We start from the raw sequence: 22,576 nt of genomic DNA, 5'->3' as shown, positions 1-22,576 counted from the left end.
TCCAGGCTCTGAGCCATCAGCCCAGAGCCTGACGCGGGGCTCGAACTCACGGACCGCGAGATCGTGACCTGGCTGAAGTCGGACGCTTAACCGACTGCGCCACCCAGGCGCCCCTAAAGCTCTTTTAAATATTTGAAAATAGGATTTCTAAATTATCATGTAAATTTATGCAAAAAACACAAATCAAATGGTTCCTGGTTTTGATGTAATAAAATCTGGTACTGTTATTATAAACTTCTACAACTTTTTTCCCAGCTCCATTGAAAGATGAAAGTGCCAACCACTGTCGTTTTTCAGCCCTTCCCCTTGGAATTCCTGTCACTCTTATTTAGTAGACCTTATTTCTTCATGGAAATAGCACTGTTTCATTTATAAAAAATTCATGGGACACAATTTTCTCTTGAGTACATAGGGCCTAAGGCTTTCAACCATGTCTATACTATTGCCTAGAAACTTGCCTATATTTAAAAGATTCATGAATTTAGAGTTACTATTGGTCAAATGTCAGCAGTGCCTTTTTTAGAGTTTTAAAACAGAGGATTAGAAAAAAAATCTATAAGAGTTCATTCATTTGGTCTTTACTTATGGAAAAACTTGCCCTACATCAATCAAAACAGACAAATAATCTTATTCTTAAAAAAAGAAGAGGTCACCACTTACCTTAGTGTTTAGATATTAAAATGAAAGGCCTTGTTTCTTGTGGAATGTAGCATTTTGTTACAATAACAATCTATTTCTCTTACCAGATAAACTGAGGTTTTTTTAAGTTTGTTTATTTTGAGAGAGCAAGCATGTGCACAAGTGGGGGAGGGGCATAGAGAGAGGGAGGGAAAGAATCCCAAGCAGGCTCTTTGCCACCAGTGCAAAGCCCAACACAGGGCTCGAACTTAGGAACTGTGAGATCATGATGTGAGCTGAAACCAGGGGTCAGAGGCTTATCCAACTGAGCCACCCAGGCTCCCCAATATATTGAGTTTTTAAATTGCCTCTGTGCTTCAATATTCTGCTTTTTCAAATTTTCATGATTACGTTTCCTGGTTAAAGTTTCTGTATTTCTCTTCAATCAGTAACCTAGATAAATAGTTGACATCTTTGATCCCGCAGCTTTCAGCATATTATATGAATTTTGTATTCTGTATCATTTATTTTATAATCCAAACACCTAGCACAGGGTTTGCAAGTCAATATGTATTAAAGATCAAGGACTCCAATAAACTGAAGATCTGCAAAAGGAGTCCATCAGAGTTTGGAGCCTGAAAGTTTGTGAAATGGAGCTGAAAACCCAATCTGTACTAGTGAGAGTTAGATTTCACATTGTGATTCAAATCTACTATTACTAGTATTGTCTCGTGATTCAAACACTTCATTTATTAAGTGCCTGCTCAATGGTTCTTAAAGCTAGATAACATTATTTCCCTGGTGACAAAGTCACTCTGCTATTTATTACTCACTTAGATTATTCTATCCATTTCATTCCTTCAGGGCTACAAGTCTGTCTAGAAGAGAATACATTAAGATGATGAAGACTTTTACCTAGATCTGAAGTCATGAAAGGAATTATTTTTTTTTTATTTTAGCACCTGACATGTCTAAAATTAGTAATTACAATCACTTATCAAGTACATATTGTATTCCATGGACTGTGCTAACAAGTACTTTGTTTGCACAGTCCATTTTATATAATTGTCACAAAAACCCTGTCTGGTACTGATATCAGCTTTACACTGAGGGGAGTAAGTTTTAGAAAGATTAGATGGCTTACCCACATTTGAAAAGTTACCAAGTGGCAGAAATAAGATTTTATCCAGTGTGTTTGATTTCAAAGTCTTGTTATTTCCTACTATGCCAATATTTCTTGCAAATTGAGGACCTACAATTCACTTGCTAATATTGATAAAAATGATGCTTTAGATAAGCATGGAAATGAAAGCTAATAAACTTATAAAATAAATATACAGAAAGGCTTTAGTTAAATTGCAACAGATAATTTGATTTGTAGAGACATTTCAGTGTTGTGCTCAATCTTAGAACATAGAGAACCCATATGATTATATGGTGGATTTCGTTGTCATTAAGGAGAACCATGCTTCCATCATTACAGAAAACTGACAGTGGATCTTTAAATGTATTTTTGGTATTTATGTATAATTTATGTTTTATATTTCATACATTCAATATACTAATAGAATTACATGTTAATATTTTATATCAATATTACACTAGGTATTTGGAAGAGGAGATTGCATAACCATCTCCTTTACAAATAGAATTATACTAAAAGTATATAAGCGAAAATTTATCATCTTACCCATTTCTAAGTGTACAGTTCAGTGATGTTAAATATATTTACATTGTTCAACCATTTTCTAGAATTTTTTCATTTTGCAAAAGTAAAACTTTTTACCTGGTGAAAAAACAACTCCTCATTCTTGCTCCCCTCAGTTCCTGGGAACCACTATTCAACTTTACATTTCTATGAATTTGACTACTCTAGATACTTCATATAAGTGGAATTCTATAGTATTTATTTTTTTGTGTGTGAGTGGCTTGTTTGACTTGGCATAATATCCTTGAGTTTCATCCATATTGCAGCATGTGTCAGAATTTCATTTTTAAGGCTGAATAATATTCCGTTGTAAGTGTAGACCACATTTTGTTTACCCATTAATCTGCTGATAGACATTTGGGTTGTTTCTACCTTTTGGCTATTGTGAATAGTGTCGCTGTGAATGTGGAGGTACAAATATCTCTTCAAGAACTGGCTTTCAATTTTTCTGTGTGTAGATACCCAAAAGTAGATTTGCCAGGTTATATGGCAATTATTATTATTTTTTTTGAAGAACCACCATTTTGTTTTCCAAAGTAGCTATACCATTTTACATTCTTACCAGTAATTTGCAAGGATTTCTATTTCTCCACATCCTCACGAATACTTGTTATTTTCTGTGTTGTTTTGTTTTGTTTTTATAATAGCCATCCTCTTGGGTGTGAGGTGATATTTCACTATGGTTATGATTTAAATTTCCCTGATGATTAGTGACGGTGATGTTTTCATATGCTTATTGGCCATTTGTACATTACCTTTGAGGAAATGTCTTTCAAATCCTCTGCCTATTTTTGAAACATTTTTTTTCTTGCTGTTGTTGAGTTGTAGGAACCAACTTTATTCTCATTACAGTTTTCATTGCAGTATCTGACAATCTTTAGATAGGAATGAGCCATAAGATAATTCAAGATAATTGGGATCAAGCCCTACATTGGTCTCCGTGCTGAGAATGGAGCCTACTTGGGATTCTCTCCTTCTGCCCCCCTCCCCTGCTGGTGCATGCTCTTTCTCTCAAAATAAACTTTAAAAAATTGTAGACTGAATTAAGGTACACAAACATTTGGTAAACCTAAGGAAGCATTTCACTTAATTCTGATTTTTAATATGTTTTTGAAAACACATGAATGGGTATTAGTACAACTAATATTTGAGCTAGAATAGAGTTCAGATACAGATACCATTTCATCCAGTTTCCTCATTTTACAGATAAGAAAACACTAAGGAAGAAAGTATATGTTACACGATTAGTTAATGCACAACTAGGCTTGGAAGTCAGGGACCCAGGTCTCAAACTACTGCTTCTTTTCTACCTCCTGCACTGTTGTCGTGAGTAGACTCCAGCTGAAGAAGTTGTCTTTGGAATTTATTGACCTAAGATCCCAAACACTCCAGTTCTTGCTACTTAGTAGTTATAATATCTTTAGCAAGACACTTAAGTATAGTGATGTTCAGGATTTTCCATTAATAAACATAAAAAAAAAAAAAAAACCCTGTCCTCTAATATCAATGGTGGTTATGATATTCAAATGAGATAAAATATGTGAAAATCTGAAAATGGACAGTTACATGTAAGTATAAGGTGGTATTACTATTAACATAAAATTTTGTGACATGATGTATTAGGATGAAAAGAAAAAATTGAGTATCTAGATACATACTTAAATTTCGATCTTATATATTCCTCTCTATGTACTTGTCCCCATAGATACAGTGGCTAAATGTATGTGACACATACCAAATCTCCAACAATTCTTCCCTTTGTCATTTCTGGATTTTCATCTCCTTATTTGCAAAAGGAGAAAGTCTGGGCAAGATGATGGCTACAGATCAATTCAACTAAAATATCTATGATGCTGTGATACAAATGTCCCGTTAAAATTAACTGCAACTGAAAATTCTTTTGAGTCTATTAAGTGTATACTGTGGGAAATAGTACTAAGCCAAAGACTATAAGCTAGACATTGTCCTTATGCTCTATATGTAGGAAAGCAAATAAAATATTTTTTTATAAAGCTTTGCTTACTAGCTCCTGCAATTTCCTTGTGTCTCTTCTTCAGAGGTCATCTTCTCCCAAATGTAAAACTAGAATAAATATTTTTTTCATTTCCTTATTCCCACACACACAAAACAAAGTCCTTTAAAGAACATATACTTTGAGGAATGCCTGGGTGGCTTAGTCAGTTAAGCGACCAACTTCAGCTCAGGTCATGATCTCATGGTTCCTGAGGTTGAGCCCTGTGTCAGGCTCTGTGCTGACAGCTCAGAGCCTGGAGCCTGCTTTGGATTCTGTGTCTCCACCTCTCTACGCCCCTCCCTCACTAAGGCTCTGTCTCTCTTTCCCTCAAAAGTAAATAAACATTAAAAAAATTAAAAATAAAGAACATACACTTTGAGTTTGAATCCCAGATCATCTGATCACGGCTGAGTTAGTTTGTACAAGACATTAAACGCCGTAAGACCTCAGTTTTGTAAATACACCAAGTAAATGAGAGTATTAGTCCCCCTCCTCCAGACTTATGTTCAGGACTGAGTGAAATATACTACATATGGTATGTAGCACAGATCCAGATAGAGAGCAGATGTTCATTAAATTAAGGAATTTGGGTCCACAAATAAGGCCCGACTCCTTATAATGGGGATGCTGTTCATGAGAGTTACTTAAGAAAGTAAAGCATCTAGCAATAGTTCAATTTATAGAAAGATTATTTCACCAACTGATGATTCATGGAAATGTGACCCATTGGTAGGATGAGATCCTAAGGCCAAATCAAACAGACACCTTGAGTTAAGGATGTTACTGAACATGTGAGTAGGTAATATAAATGAAACCTGAGCATTCAAATCTTTTATCAGTAGACCAAGAAAAATGAATTTATTCACAGTGGAGTTGCTTTACATTGAGTGAGGTCTGGTGGTTCAGAATCTAAATTCTCAAAAGGTAGCTCTGTGGAAGTCTTTTTTTTTTTTTTTTTTTTTTTTTTTTTTTTTTTTTTCTTGAGGGTGAGGTGTTTCTGACATGGCTGAGGAAACTTTTTTGAAGGAGTTAATCTGAGTCCAAAAGAAACAAACTACAAATATAAACTTGAAAAGAAATCACACACTTAAAGGAAATCTTTAGAGGAGTTGTATTTGTTATCATGAGGCTCTGTTAAAATGTTAAGTGGTATTTGACCTAAATCCATAGCCCTTCTCTCCATCTCCTCTGGCTAATCCATTAATGGTGATTTCTAATTGGTTTTTATTTAGAAAACAGGCTATACTAAATCGTATCTGAACTGAAATGTTGATCAAGATACTTGGATCTTTGGTAGATTCATATTGAGCTGGGACCCAGGCTGACAGAATTCCAGACCCTTTCACTGTCTGTTCTGGGTGCTGGTTCTGCAAATCTTTCTATGACTGGACAGTGATAAGTTTTACTCTAAATGCAGGTTTCTTAATTACAGCTCTATAACATTTTGGACTGGATAATTCTTGTTCGGGGATTGTCCTATCCATTATATAATGCTTAGTATTCCTGGTCTCTGCCCACTAGGTGCCTGTAGCACCCAAGTCACCCTATTGTGACAATCAAAAATGTCTTCAGTCACTGTCAAATGTCCCCTGGGGAACAAAATCATCCCAGATTGAGAACCATGGGCCCTAACAAAACAAAAGTATGCTTATTCACAAGCATAAAATCTATTTATGTATTTATTGTCCTACACAAGATGCTCAGTTTTCAAAAAAATCATGAGACATATGTAAAAGTTGGGGACAGGGAGGGACCATTTTGAACACAAAAGCAGGCATCAGAGCCAGACTCAGGTATGACACAGATGTTGGAACGTTGAGATAGGGATTTACAATAACTATAATTAATATATTAACAGCTCTAATGGAAAAGGTATACAACATGCAAAATGAAATGTGTAATTTCAGGAGAACAATGGAAATTATAAGAGGAATCAACTAGAAATGCTGGAAATAAAAAGCAGAAATGAATAATGCCTTCAGTGGACTCATCAGTCAACTCAACACAGCTAAAGAAAGAATCAGTGACCTTGAAGACTAGAGACCGAATAAGATGGAAAACAGCTTGTCACAAAATTTTTTTTGAAGTTTGCCACTTAAAGAACAATCTTCTAAGTGCTATGGAGTAATGGATTCTCTTCATTTACGTTTTAGTTTTCTTCTCTGGGTCATACCAATCTATTACCATTTCATATGCTTTATGACCTCCTCTTTGATTCCTTCTTGACTTTTTCAGAGTGCTTCTAAGTTAATTTTTTTTCATAAACAGGGTTTTAGTGGTTAAAATTTTATATTTGCAATATTGGCTTTGGTTTACCTCTACACTTAATTGAAATCTGAGTTCCAAATTTTGAAAATGTTTCTTCAGTGTCTGTTATATCTTCCAATATTGCTTACAAGAAAATAATTATCAGATTATCAGAATATCAGATTTTCTTCTTTTGTAGATAAGCTGTTTTATTTTTCTGCATACTCTTAGAAATTTCTCTTGTTCCCTAGTGTTTCTGATTTCTACAGAAATTGATGAGGTATAGGTGGTTTTGTATCAAATCTGTAGCACTTCTGGTGTGAGCTCTTTGAATCCAAAGATTACATATTGGGAATTATTCTTTGGCTTTTTAAAATGTTATTTTATAGGGGCGCCTGGGTGGCGCAGTCGGTTAAGCGTCCGACTTCAGCTCAGGTCACGATCTCGCGGTCCGTGAGTTCGAGCCCCGCGTCAGGCTCTGGGCTGATGGCTCAGAGCCTGGAGCCTGTTTCCGATTCTGTGTCTCCCTCTCTCTCTGCCCCTTCCCCGTTCATGCTCTGTCTCTCTCTGTCCCAAAAAATAAATAAACGTTGAAAAAATTTTTTTTAAATCTTATTTTATTTATCCTTTTTTTTCTCTATATAGTGTCTGTATTCTCCTTCTTGAGCTTCACTTATATGTCTTTTCTAACTCTGGGCCTAATTTCAGAGTCTCTTCAATTTTCCTTAATTTTCAGTAACTTTTTATTTAAACTATAAATTCTGGGAAATTTCTTTTATTTTCTAGATCATGAACTTGGTAATAAGGCATGTTCAGTTTACTGTTTACTTGGTCCATTAGATTTATTAGTTCAGCTATCAATTTCTTTAAATTTCAGGTATTATTTTTTTCTAATTTTAAGGGAACGATTCATCTATATTTCTTATTTATAGTAGTATTTTCTTGTATTATAGATGAAAATTCTATCCACTTTCCATAAATGCATTAATTTAGAAAAGTGTGAAGGTTCTTTTCTATTCCCTAATTTTTTTTCTTCCTCTGAAGTTAGTTATTATGTGCGCTCTGTTTTTGTTCTTCTCATTTATGGGTTTGGGTTTTAATTGTGGTCATTGTACAGTTTTTGGTTTCCCTGTCTTAAAACATTTTGTTTTTTTGAATTTTGAGAAAATCTCAAAACAGAAGGGAGAAAGACTTACGTCAATATAAGATTATGGGTGGATGGTGAAAATTCTCCCTCCTTTTCTGTTACCGTATATGTGATAGTTTGCATCAGTGCATCAGAGGTGAATCTGTTGGCTTGATGGTATATGTTGAGTGGAGGTGGAATGAGATGCCATTGGTCAGTGAATAGTATAGGACTATTGGTTCCTACACTAGTGTAGGAATAGTGGTTCCTAGCATGCCAAGGTTCTTGACCCTTCTCTGAGTCTGGTTCTTCAGACCCCCTATTGATTCTGTGAGCTAGCTAAAACCCTTTCACCAAAGTCTTATATTGTTTAAGGCCTCAGTTGCCTTAAAGAATTCTAACAAGTATGGCAATCCTTCTTTGACCTTCATAGAAATAAAGAAGGACTACGGGAATCCCTCATTTAAATGTGTTTTGCAGAATTTGTGTATTATACACATTGACAATTAGTGGCAACCCTACCTCAAGCAAGTTTATGGGTGCCATTATCCAACAGCACTTCCTCACTTCATGCCTCTATGTCACATTTTGGTAATTCTAACAATATTTTAAACTTTTTCATTGTTATATTTGTTATGATCTATGATCAGTGTTCTTTGATGTTAGTACTGTAATTGTTTTTGAAGTACCATGAACTATGCAGATTCTATAAGACAGCAAACTTAGTAAATGTGTGTTTTCTTATTGTTCAACTGACCAGCCACTCCCTCATATCTCTCCCTCTCTTTGGGCCTCCCTTTGCTCTGAGACATGACAACATTGAAATTAGGCCAGTTAACAGCCCTATAGTGGCCTCTAAATGTTCAAATGAAAGGAAGACTTGCATGTCTCATTTTAAATCTAAATCTAGAAATGATGAAGCTTAGTGAGGAAGGTATATGGAAAGCCAAGATAGGCTGAATGCTAGGCCTCTGGAACCAAACAATTGGTGAAGTTGTGAACATAAAATAAAAGTTCTTTAAGGAAGTTAAAAATGCTACTCCAGTGAATGATAAGAGAGCAAAATAGCCTCACTGCTGACATGGAGAAAGTTTAGTGGTCTAGATAGAAGATCAATCCAGCCACAACATTTCCTTAAGCCAAAACCTAATCCAGGGCAAGGCTTTAAGTCTCTTCAATTCTGTGAAGGTTGAAAAATGTGAGGAAACTGCCGAAGAAAAATTTGAAACTCACAGAGATTGGTTCATGAGGTTGAAAGGAAAGGAGACTGCTCCATAACACAGATGTGCAAGGAGAAGCAGTAAGTGCTGATGTGGTAGCTATAGCAAATTATCCAGAAGATCTAGCTAAGATAAGTTAATGAAGGTGGCGTATAAACAAGATTTTCAGTGTAGATGATGTAACCTTTTATCGGAAGAAGATGCCATTTAGGGAGGTCAATGACTGTTTTTTATTTTAATGTTTATTTTTTAGAGAGAGAGAGACATTTTTTTAATGTTTATTTTTGAGTGGGGGGGGGGCAGAGAGAGAGAGGGAGACACAGAATCCAAAGCAAGCTCCAGACTCTGAGCTGTCAGCACAGAGCCCAACGTGGGGCTTGAACTCACCAACTGTGAGATAATGAGCCAAAGTCGGACACTTAACTGACTGAGTCACTGAGGCACCCCTGCCTGGTTTAAAAGGGTTATAGGATAGCCTGACTCTGTTCTTAGGGCTACAGTAACTTGAAGTTGAAGCCAGTGCTCACATACCGTTCTAAAAATCCTAGTGCCCTCAATAATTACGCTAAATCTATTCTGCTTGTGCTATAGAAATGGAACAACAAAGCCTGGATGACAGTACGTCTGTTTACAAGGTAGTTTATCAGATATTTTATGGCCACGCTTGAGACCAATCTTCAGAAAAAAATATTTCTTTCAAAATATGACTCCTCAGTGACAATGCACTTGGTCACCCAAGAATTCTGATGGACATGTACAAGATTAATGTACTGCTAGTACAACACCCATTCTGTACCCCGTGAATCAAGGAAAAATTTTGACTTCCAAGTTTTTCTGTTTAGGAAATGCATTATTTAAAACTAGAGCTGCCCTAGATAGTGATTCCTCTGATGGATCTGGGAAAAGTGAAATGAAAATCTCTGGAAAGTAGTCACCATTCTAGATGCCATTAAGAATATTCACATGGGAAGAGGTCAAAATATCAACATGAATAGGAGTTTGGAAGAAGTTGATTCCAACCCTCATGACTTTGAGGGGTTCCAGACTTCAGTGGAGGAAGTAACTATAGATGTATAAACAACAAGAATTAGCAACTATAATAGAAGTGGAGCCTGACGGTGTGGATGAATTGCTGCAATCTCATGATCAAACTTTGATGGATGAGGAGCTGCTTCCTATGAATGAGCACAGAAAGTGGTTTCTTGATATAGAATATATTTCTGGTGCAGATGCTGTGAAGATTGTTGAAATGACAACAAAGGATTTAGAATATTACATAAACCTAGTTGATAAAGCAGTGGCAGGGGTGGAGTGCCTTGGAGAGACTGACTCCAATTTGAAAGAAGTTCCACTTTGGATAGATACTATCAAACAGCATTGCATGCTACAGAGAAATTCTTCATGAAAGGAAGAGTCAATTGATGTGGCAAACTGCATTGTTGTCTTATTTTAAGGAATTGCCACATCCACCCTAACCTTAAGCAACCACCACCCTGATCATTCACCAGCCATCAATACTGAGGCAGGACCTTCCAACCAGCAAAAGATTATGATTCACTGAAAGGTCAGATTTTATTTTAGCAATAAAATATTTTTAAATTAAAGTATGTACATTTTTAGGTATAATGCTGTTGCACACTTAATAGATTACAGAATAGTATAGACATAACTTTTATATGCACTGGGAAACCAAAGAAATTCATTTGACTCTATTATGATAGTTGGTTTATTATGATGGTCTGAAACTAAACCTGAAATATCTCTGAGGTATGCCTGCAGTGTGTGTGTGTGTGTGTGTGTCTGTGTGTGTGTGTGTGTGTGTGTGTGTGTGTGTGTGTTTTAGCACAGCTCTGGAAATATGGGTCTGTTTCTCCCAATGACACTCTGTGGGAGGGATGCCTTTAGTTTTTGTGTATGTAAAAAGTTGGGGAGAAAAGGCTTTCTTATACAGGAAGAAGCAGTGAGCCCTATTTTTGGCATAGCAAGGAAGACTTCACACTGAAGGTTAAAGTTTTAGTCAATTTCACTTCTAAGGCAAAAGTGCTTTTCTCTATCCACCGTAATCTCCTCCATTCACGTCTTATGTGTTTAGTACAGATCTGGTAATAGTTGTAATTCTGCTCATTTCTTCAAGTCTCTGTTTGCATCCCCTTTTATGTAATAAACAGGAACTGGGAAGGACCCAGCCATCCCATTTGTTAGGAATGTAATTCTTTCATCATTGTGTTGGGTGAATCTGAACTTGTAGCTCTCAGGCATTTTGCACTGTGGTTTCCACTGCTTAGATTTCATCATTAATTAATTACGTCTGTTTTGAAAAAAATTTTTTTTAACGTTTATTTATTTTTGAGACAGAGAGAGACAGAGCATGAACGGGGGAGGGGCAGAGAGAGAGGGAGACACAGAATCAGAAGCAGGCTCCAGGCTCTGAGCCATCAGCCCAGAGCCCGACGCAGGGCGCGAACTCACGAACCGTGAGATTGTGACCTGAGCTGAAGTTGGACGCCCAACCAACTGAGCCACCCAGGCGCCCCTAATTATGTCTGTTTTGTTTTATAAAGTCTCTTACAATGCTTGGGCTTCTGATGTCACTTCTTTTCCAGAAATGGTAGACTGCCTCATCATTTTTTAAGAACAATTTTCTATTTTCCAATGGGAACTTGGGAGAGGAGAGAGAGAAATAGATGTCCTCAGTTACCACCTAGTTTTGCCATTCCATAAAATTTCCAATAATTCTCAATATGGCTGTACCTTGGAGAATTTTTTTTAAATTTTTTTTAATGTTTATTCATTTTTGAGACAGAGAGAGACAGAGCATGAATAGGGGAAGGTCAGAGAGAGAGGGAGACACAGAATCTGAAAACAGTCTCCAGGCTCTGAGCTGTCAGCACAGAGCCTGGCAGGGCTCGAACTCACGGACCGCGAGACCATGACCTGAGCCGAAATCAGATGCCCAACTGACTGAGCCACCCAGGCGCCCCGAGAATTTTTTTTTTAAATACCATTGCCTGTGGCTCATTCCCAAAGATGATGATTTATATAATCTGGAATGGAACCCAGGCATCAAGAGGTTTTTAAAGCTCCCTAGATGATTGCAAAGTGGAGTAAAGTTAAAGACTCTCTAAGCCAAATATGTGGCCATGTTTAAGTATAGGGGTGAATTGTCAAACTTCAGTGTCTATAAGAATAGCCAGAGGAGATAAGACACCTGGGTAGCTCAGTCAGTTGGGTGTCCGACTTTCAGTCAGGTCATGATCTCATGGTTTGTGGGTTCGAGCCCCATGTTGGGCTCGGTGCTGACAGCTCAGAGCCTGGAGCCTGCTTCGGATTCTGTGTCTCCCTCTCTCTCTGCTCCTCCCCTGCTCACACTCTGTCTCTCTTTTTCTCTCTCCTCTCTCTCAAAAATAAATAAACATTAAAAAATAAAAAAAAGAGAGAGAATAGTCAGAGGAGATTCTGGGGCCACCTACTCAAGATGCTGATTAGGTAGAAGTGTTTCGGTTGCTTCTGCTTGAGATATCCTCAAGAGGAGCAGAGAGCTGAAATTTCCTTCAGCAGTTTGTGAATACTTCTCTTTCTTTCTGTCTTTATTTTCGTGTAGTTTGAAAGGCCTTCACCCTTCTACTTACAAATAACAGGTAAAGATGATCTGACACAGCTTCAAAATCCTCAGTCTTGTAAAGCAGGAAGCCACCCACCAACATTGAAGTGAACTTGAAATGTAATATGCATCCTGCATGTTATTCCCAAGCTGGCCCATCTCAGTTCTTAACACTAGCTGGTTTATCTTCCTAGGACCACTTTAATGGTCTATTCTGGGATTCTTTATTTTTCAAAGGCAGTCAAACAGTTTTTCAAAATTAATGATCTATCAAACAATAGTAACAATCTCAGACATAATTTTAATCAATAAAAATAGGGCAGTCATTCCTTCATATTTGAAAAGCAACATTATATTTTTCCTTTTTTAAGATCAAAACAAAACAAAACAAAAAAACCCCAAGGGCTCAATTTGTCACTCTCTGGAGAGAATACGAATTCCTCAAGGTCAAAAGGAAGAGAACTGATCTCTATGTTCTGGTATACCATAACTGAGTTTACCTCTTCTCTAAAACTAAAATATAGTTACAAAATTCAAAGACTTTCAGAAGACTTTGTGGGACATAACTAAAAAATATTTTGCCATTCTGATGATGAGGACCTCTGCATAGATTTTTAACCATCATGGAAGTAAAGTGCTTCCACATAGTCTGCCAAACTAGAAGAGGAAATATTTTAAAATTTCATAAAAACTTTAGAGACATTAAATTTACAGATATCTTAGAGTCCACTATCCAAGAGACTGTATCTTCCACAAACTAAAATTCTAATTTTTCTCTAACACAGTTTTAATCACATAACCTTAAAATCAGGAGAAGAAAAATAAAATTAAAAATTTAAATACAAATAATTCTTTTGTGTATACATTTGCCTTTTGAAAAAAGTAGAATGTTTGATGATCTAATCCCAGTATGAAATATGCATTTAGATTCTACATGAAATGTGCAGTCCCTTTTAATGATAATCTATTTAGCATAACAGCACATCTGATTTATTAACTCTTAATTACGTATTCTAGAAACAACCAAAAAAATCTCTTCTGTTTCTTACTGGAGGTTTTTACCATAGAAAAACAGAACATTTTGAGTGTAGGTAATTAAGAAATCAGCATCTAAAATTTCACTTAAGTAAAATGTAAGGTAAAGGCATGTATTAATATTTCTATAAGATTCATAAAACCTTGTCTGGAAAACCTTTCTGGTGCATTGCAAGGTGGGAAGTTGAGATGAATTTAATTTGCATCATAATAGCTAGATCAAAACAGTGTTTCAAAAAAAGAGGATAGTGACTGAAAGATTGGATACCAAAATATAGGGAAAGAGCTTGTCAAAATTTCTAGGGATAATATGTACTATGTATATATTGTTTTGGAAGAACAAGAACACAAGGGATTTGTTCACGAATTAAGATGTTTCAGATGTTTATCAAGTAACTACTAGAATCTAGGCACTGCATTAGATTCTAGAGATGTAATAGTGGGCATTAAAAACAAAACTCTCTTTAGTCATGTAGCTCTTGATCTACTGGAACATGCATACGTGGATTAAATATATATATATATATATATATATATATATATATATATATATATATATATATAATAAATATATATATATATAACAGTAAGTTAATATTTTTAGTAAAAAAATAAAGTTCAAATTCATCAAAATCCATTTGAATGTATTTAATCAACATAATACTGCTGTAGGTGAATTAAGGAAGAAACAACTTGAAAATTCCCCATAAGTCATCATGAGAAACTATGGTTACTATATATGGAAATGCTATAAGCTTAGACATCTGTTATTGATCCTAGAGTTGACTTCTGAAGGGAGTTTCTGTATCTGAAGTTGAACCTTTTAGACATATTTAAGTTCAAGGAAAGAAATGAAAACTTGATAAGAATGTAATGATAAAAATTTAAATAAGCTTCATCTTGGAGGGAAACTCTTGAAGCAGAGTAGAAACCTGACCATAAACTTTGGGCTAATTGTAATTATTATCTGGGCTGGTACAATTTTTATTCGTTTCTAATGAGTAAGATAAAGTTGAGTTAAATCATGTGTATCTATTTTCCAGAGCAGAAGCGTGTATATGATACAAAGTAAAATATCTAAGGTACTGACATATATCACTATTTTCCGTAATAGTGAACAAGTTAAATTACTCATGAAATATGTTAACATGGGATATGTTGACTTAAGTGTTCTATCTCATGAGAATATATTGAAAGCTATCAATCATTAAGCTTTTTGTCAAATGGATAAAAATAAAATTCAATTTTAAAACTGCTTTTTGATCTTTAGATATTTTAAAAATCTACAATTCAAAGGAAATTGATAAACAACTTAACATCATATAAATGCTAATTATGTAAATTACAAAACTAAAACAATGCATAAAAGATATATATATACTTAAATTATTCATTTTTTAACCAAATCTTTGAAACAACCAGTGTTTCGTTTGTTGGCCCTCAAGACAGTGAGCAGTATTCTTACTCATAAATAAAAGATCCTCTCTACATTAATTATTAAAAGGGCAAGAACAGGAAATCTTACAAAGATGCAAAAAAAAAAATCAGACAAAAACAACCTCATGAATTTTCAGCAGAAGTTACTACCTGTGGCTAATAAAGTTCATAGCCAGAGCAAAATCTAGCATCCCTCACAAATACTTCGATCTCCTTAACCATTTAAAGGCTGTTTTCCCATTAGTCACGTCATTGCACTTGGAATCACTGGGATTCTGAAGTGCATATATGCAATAAATTTATATATGTTTTCTCATTTAGAGAGTGTCAACTCAATTCATGGAAAGTTATGAATGAGTGTTTCTGTATCTATTTGCTTTAAGCTAACAAAAAGGGTGAGATTATGCAATTCAGTATTTGGATTTTTCTGTCTTTAAATCTGATAATGAGAATGTAACAGCATTTGAAGTTCAAAACACAGGGGCATCTGGGTATGTCAGTAGGTTAAGCATCTGACTTGGGCTCAGGTCATGACCTTGTGGTTTATGGGTTTGAGCCCTGTGTCAGGCTCAGCTCAGAGCTTGGAGCCTGCTTTGGATTCTGTCTGTCCCTCTGCCCCTCTGCCACTCACACTCTGTCTCTCAAAGATAAATAAACATAAAAAAATTTTCAGTTGAAAAACACAGAATAAACAACATCCTAAAATTTACAAATTTGATAATGCCACAAGGTATTGACAAGACCAGGAACAAGAAGCCAATTCACTTTATCATTAAATATGATAAAACATTTTAAATTATTGTGACTCTAATGTAGAGAAAGATACTGTTTTCTATGCTAATTTTAACAAAATACTTGTTTTATATTTATGCATGTAAATTCCGAAAATTAAGAATATCTGTTAATGACTCAGATACTTTTTATCAGTTCGGTGGAAATTACTATAATATTTTTAATTACCTAAGGAAAAATAGCTGAGTAGGTATATTTAGGGATCAACTATAAATTACCAATAAAATCTACTAAATATTCAGGCATGTTTCATGAGGAGAAAAATAAACATCATAGGTCAAACAGCAAAAAATACCCCTATCTTCTTAATGAGAAAATAGGAAAGAAAACATCTTCCTTTAACCACTGAAAAACTTGTGTGGTTTGTTTTAGATTTGAAATTTAAACTTAAGAACTACCATTTTGGCCTCTAGCTTTGTATTTACATTTATTAGCAAATTTCTGAGACTGTCAAAATACACTAATCAGTATCATCAAGGAATAAAACATAATGTGAAAAAATAGTGAGTTGAAATAATGGAGATTAAACACCTCACTTAATATGAGGCAGAGTGAATGAAAAGGGAACAATGCCTGGAAATATCCTGGTATTGCAATTTACTAATAAAACCACCACCACAAAAACACAAAGTATCTTAGACATTAGGACAGGAATATTCTGGTTATAGGTTATATGGTATTAAGCATATCACAGAATACATAGGAAACAGTAAAAAGGTTTTACTTGAATGAAAACTCTTAGATTTAAATGTCTTATAAAAATGTTAAGGATTTAAAATGAGTGATTTATAAAGCCTTCAACTCAAAATGATTTTAAAAGGCAAAAAACAACAACATAGAATGAAGAAACTAAAGATAAAAAAGTGAAAGTGATGAATGGAAAGCAAAGAAACTGAATTCATAATAAATCCAAGGTCTTTTTTTTTTTTTTATAAAAAACAAACAATAGCAACAAAAAACAAAACAAAAAACCCAATAGGGGTGCCTGGGTGACTCCATAGGTTGAGCATTTTACTTTGGCTTCTGTCATGATCTCACAGTTTGTGAGTTCAAGCCCCACATCGGGCTCTGTGCTAACAGCTGGGAGCCTGGAGCCTGCTTCTTTTTTTTAAAAATTTTTTTTTTTTTTTCAACGTTTATTTATTTTTGGGACAGAGAGAGACAGAGCATGAACGGGGGAGGGGCAGAGAGAGAGGGAGACACAGAATCGGAAACAGGCTCCAGGCTCTGAGCCATCAGCCCAGAGCCTGACGCGGGGCTCGAACTCCCGGACCGCGAGATCGTGACCTGGCTGAAGTCGGACGCTCAACCGACTGCGCCACCCAGGCGCCCCAGCCTGCTTCTGATTCTATGTCTCTGTCTCTCTCTCTGTCAAAAATAAATATTTACAGTAGAAGCTAAAGTCTGGGATTGTGATGCTTCCTGCTTTGGTCTTCTTCAATATTTCTTTGGCTATTCGGAGTCTTTTGTGGGTTCTTAAAAATTTTAGGATTGCTTGTTCTAGCTTTGAGAAGAATGCTGGTGCAATTTTGATTGGGATTGCATTGAACGTGTAGATTGCTTTGGGGAGTATTGACATTTTAACAATATTTATTCTTCCAATCCATGAGCACGGAATGTTTTTTCATTTCTTTATATTTTCTTCAATTTCCATCATAAGATTTCTATAGTTTTCAGCATACAGATCTTGTACATCTTTGGTTAGGTTTATTCCTGGGTATTTTATGCTTCTTGGTACAGTTGTGAATGGGATCAGTTTCTTTATTTGTCTTTCTGTTGCTTCATTGTTAGTGTATAAGAATGCAACTGATCTGTACATTAATTTTGTATCCTGTGACTGTGCTGAATTCATGTATCAGTTCTAGCAGACTTTGGTGGAGCCTCTACTACAAAGCTGTAATCATCAAGACAGCATGGTATTGGTACAAAAACAGACACATAGACCATTGGAATAGAATAGAGCTCCAGAATTGGACCCACAAATGTAAAGCCAACTAATCTTTGACAAAGCAGGAAAGAATATCCAATGGAAAAAAGACAGTCTCTTTAACAAATGGTGCTGGGAGAACTGGACAGCAACATGCAGAAGGATGAAACTAGACCACTTTCTTACACATTCTTACACAAAAATAAACTCAAAATGAAGAACCTGGATGTGAGACAGGAAACCATCAAAACCCTAGAGGAGAAAGCAGGAAAAAAAACCTCTCTGACCTCAGCCACAGCAATTTCTTACTTGACACATCTCCAAAGGCAAGGGAATTAAAAGCAAAAGTGAATTACTGGGACCTTATGAAGATAAAAAGCTTCTGCACAGCAAAGGAAACAACCAACAAAACTAAAAGGCAACCAACGGAATGGGAAAAGATATTTGCAAATGACATATCGGACAAAGGGCTAGTATCCAAAATCTATAAAGAGCTCACCAAACTCCACACCCAAAAAAACAAATAACCCAGTGAAGAAATGGGCAGAAAACATGAATAGACACTTCTCTAAAGAAGACATCCGGATGGCCAACAGGCACATGAAAAGATGCTCAACGTCGCTCCTTATCAGGGAAATACAAATCAAAACCACACTCAGATATCACCTCACGCCAGTCAGAGTGGCCAAAATGAACAAATCAGGAGACTATAGATGCTGGAGAGGATGTGGAGAAATGGGAACCCTCTTGGGAATTGGTGGGAATGCAAACTGGTACAGCCACTCTGGAAAACAGTGTGGAGGTTCCTCAAAAGATTAAAAATAGATCTACCTTGTGAACCAGAAATATCACTGCTAGGAATTTACCTAAGAGATATAAGAGTGCTGATGCATTGGGGTACTTGTACCCCAATGTTTATAGCAGCACTTTCAACAATAGCCAAATTATGGAAAGAGCCTAAATGTCCATCAACTGATGAATGAATAAAGAAGATGTGGTTTTTATATATGATGGAATACTACGTGGCAATGAGAAAGAATGAAATCTGGCCATTTGTAGCAACATGGATGGAACTGGAGAGTGTTATGCTAAGTGCAATAAGTCATACAGAGAAAGACTGATAGTGTATGTTTTCACTCTTATGTGGATCCTGAGAAACTTAACAGAAGACCATGGGGGAGGAGGGAAGGAGGAAAAAAACAGAGAGGGAAGGAGTCAAACCATAAGAGATTCTTAAAAACAGAATAAACTGAGGGTTGATGGGGGGTGGGAGGGAGGTTAGAGGGGGTGATGGGCATTGAGGAGGGCACCTGTTGGGATGAGCACTGAGTGTTGTATGGAAGCCAATTTGACAATAAATTTCATATTAAAAAATAAAAATAAACCAGCTTTAAATCTTTAAAACCAAAAAAATTAAAATAAATATTTAAAAAATTTTAAAAACCAAATAGTAAAATAATCTCATCAGGGCTTATAAAAACAAAAGAGATGAAATATGGAGACTATGGACACAGAGACAACAAATGAGAGGTCATGAGAAGAAAGGGGTGGGGAGATAGGCATATGTCCAGATGTCTACCTCAAAAACTGAGGTGATTGCTATTACGTTGCATGCCTGCCATCTTTTCATTGTGGAACCACATACCTCACTTAATGTGATTCTGTTGACACAAACAGCACTGAACCATGCACTCCTCACTCCAGTGTGTATTCTGTGACCTGTGCTCCTGCAACCATACTCCTGCCCAAGAAGTGTTATCCTGAGTGGAGACATACAGGGATGAAAAGTATAGATTTTTCTCAACTTAGGATGGGGTTACTTCCTGGTCAACTCATCAAAATTGAAAATATTTTGAAAAGTCAAAAATGCATTTAATGTACCATAAAATTGCATAAAATTTTATGCAAATGTATCAGAAACCATCAATCAAGTAGATGATTCTCTAACCAAGAAAGAATGTATTTGGAAAGTAAGGAAATGACTAAAACATATTTTAGCTAATAAAAGAGTATAGGAAAACACAATGGCTCTGCATGGGAAGATTCAATATTTTTATTCTCTTCAAATTGATGATTAATGTAACAAGAAATTGAAGTAGGTTTTTTTAAAGAACTTGAGTGAATGATACCAAAGTTCATCTGGAAAAATGACAACAGCCAGGGAAATTTTGTAAAAGAATAAAAAGAGATCAGTTATCCTGTTCTATGTTTAAAATGGATTATAAAGCTTTGTGGAACTCATGAAAAAAAGAAAAGCCATAATCAAAAAGCCGTATTCGAAACAAAACAAATTTCAGAAATAGATCTAACTAAATATAAAATTAATATCAAAACTTGGAATTCACACCAGTGGGAAATTACTCAGTAAGTGGTACTGAGAAGGCTTATCATTTAGGAAAAAAGTAAATCCCTATCTTATATTGCAAAACCAAAATTCTAGTTAGGACAAAAATTTAAAAGTTAAAAAGATCAGTGTTTAGTAGTATACAGATGAAACATTCTTTGTTAAAAACATGAAAAACTTATGTTTGTGATTGTTTGATTTATATATTTGGGCAGTCACATTGGGGGCATAAATATTTACAAACGAAATGGAGAGCAGGTTGGGGGTTACTAGGTATTAATAAGGAAGTAGGGGCAGAACAAGGTGGTTATGGCTATAAAAGGGTAATACTAGGGATCCTCATGGTGATAGAAATGCTTTCTTGACCTTATCAATATTAGAATCCTGCTTTTGATTTGTACTATAGTTTTGCAAGATGTTACCATTGGGGGAAACTTAGAAATATGAAATCTCTTATAGTTTTATCTTATATCTATATGAGAATCTTTAACTCAAAATTAAAAGTTGAATTAAAATCTTAACAGCTGAAAAAAAAAATGAAAAACTAAGCTAAAAGAAATTAACACAATAGGAAAAACTATTTGCAACAAACTTACCAACTATGAATCTTAAAATACAAAAACCTCAAACCATTCTAAACCATATCTAACATTCCAATAGAAAAATAGTCCCAGAACTTCTATAGGCAATTCTAAAGGAAATGACCCAAATGGTCAAAAACGTGAAAAACAATGGGTGATTGCCATTGTCTTTGTATGCCTGGTGTCTTTTCATTGTGGAACCACATCCCTCACTTAATGTGATTCTGTTGACACCAACTACAGTGAACCATGCACTTCTCACTCCAGTGAGTACTCTTGTGACCTATGCTCCTGCAACCATACTCTTACCCAAGAAGTGTCATCCTGAGTGGAGACATACAGGGATGAAAAGTATAGATTTGTCTCAACTTAGGATGGGGTTACATCCTGATAAACTCATCATAAATTGAAAATATTTTCAAGCCAAAAATGCATTTAATGTACCACATCTACTGAACATCATAGCAGTTGAGCTAAATAATACAAAGCCTTTTTTATAAAGTATTAAAACTCTCATGTAATATACTGAATACTGAACACAAAAACCAGAAAGGTTGTATGGGTACGGAAGAGTTGTAAGTGTACTGCTTGTTGATACTCTTCATTCGGGGCAGACAGGAAGCTGTGGCTCAGTGCTGCTGTCCAGCATCATGGGAGAGTATCCTACCACATTATCACTAGCCTGGGAAAAGATAAAAATTTGAAGTATGGTTTTGAACGCATAATTACTTTTGCACCATTGTAAAGTTGAAGAATTATAAGCTGAAAAATATTAAGTCAAGGCCCTCCATAACTGAAGCCAAATTATTAGGAGGCAACACTACTGAAGAAGAGAATGTTCACAACCGCATGTTGCTTTTCTCACATTCCATGGGCTATCCAGTTTCCTTCCAATAAGCCACCCTTTAGTGAAGGTAGACACAATCTACCTCTTGAAATCAAAAATCCCTTAAGTGATACAAACTGTTGAATCTCATCAGTGATCAAAGAAATGTAAATTACAATAACTATAATCTTTTCGCCCAAGTTAAGTAAACATTAAAACAAATGGTAATAAGCAAAAGGTTTTATGGGCAACAAAGTAAACTATACAAAGCTTTTGGATGCATTTATTTTTTTCCTTAAATTTTATTTTTTAAAAAATGGTAAAAACATGAAGTGAAGGAAAGAGATGGGGTACCTGGGTGGGTCAGTTAGTTAAGCATCCGAATCTTGATTTCAGCTCAGATCATAAGCTCATGGTTTATGGGTTCGAGCCCTGCCTTGGTCTCTGCACTGACAGTGCAAAGCCTGCTTGGGATTCTCAATCTCTCCCTCTCTCTCTGAAAATAAATAAATAAATAAATAAAAAATAAATAAATAAATAAATAAATAAATAAATAAATAAATAAATAAATAATTTTTTTAAAGTGAAGGAAACAGGTGCCTGGGTGGCTCAGCCTGTTAAGCATCTGACTCTTGATTTCAGCTCAGGTCATGATTTCACAGTTCATGAGTTGGAGCCCTGCATGGGGCTCTGTGCTGACAGTGCCCGCCCTAGTCTGCTTGAGATTCTCCCTTTCTTGTCTGTCCCTCCCCCACTTGTGCTCACTGAACACTATTTTCCCCATTAATTTTACAAAGAAAATATAGCATTAATATATATTTTACAGCCTGACAAAGATGAGGTAGTAGTTAGGTCCCTGCAGGGAAGAGATGGCAAGCCAAGTTTAGGTAATTTGAGGTTTACAAGAATATGAGCAGAGTTCAGGGGAGTCAACAAGGGATAGTGCAATACCCTGGGGTTAGAAACAACTGGAAGCCTTTACCTCCTAGGCCTGAACAGAGGGAGGGAAGGTTACAGAAATGTGGAGAGTAGCTGTTTGGAGCTGTGGACTTCAGTAAAGTTTTGCCACCATCCCTCAAATACTAAAACATTTTGAAATA

This window comes from Puma concolor, chromosome C2, assembly GCF_028749965.1.
Source record: "Puma concolor isolate L17-30 chromosome C2, mPumCon1.1.hap2, whole genome shotgun sequence".
Classification (NCBI taxonomy): domain Eukaryota; kingdom Metazoa; phylum Chordata; class Mammalia; order Carnivora; family Felidae; genus Puma; species Puma concolor.
Note: the sequence above shows the minus strand (reverse complement) of the source record.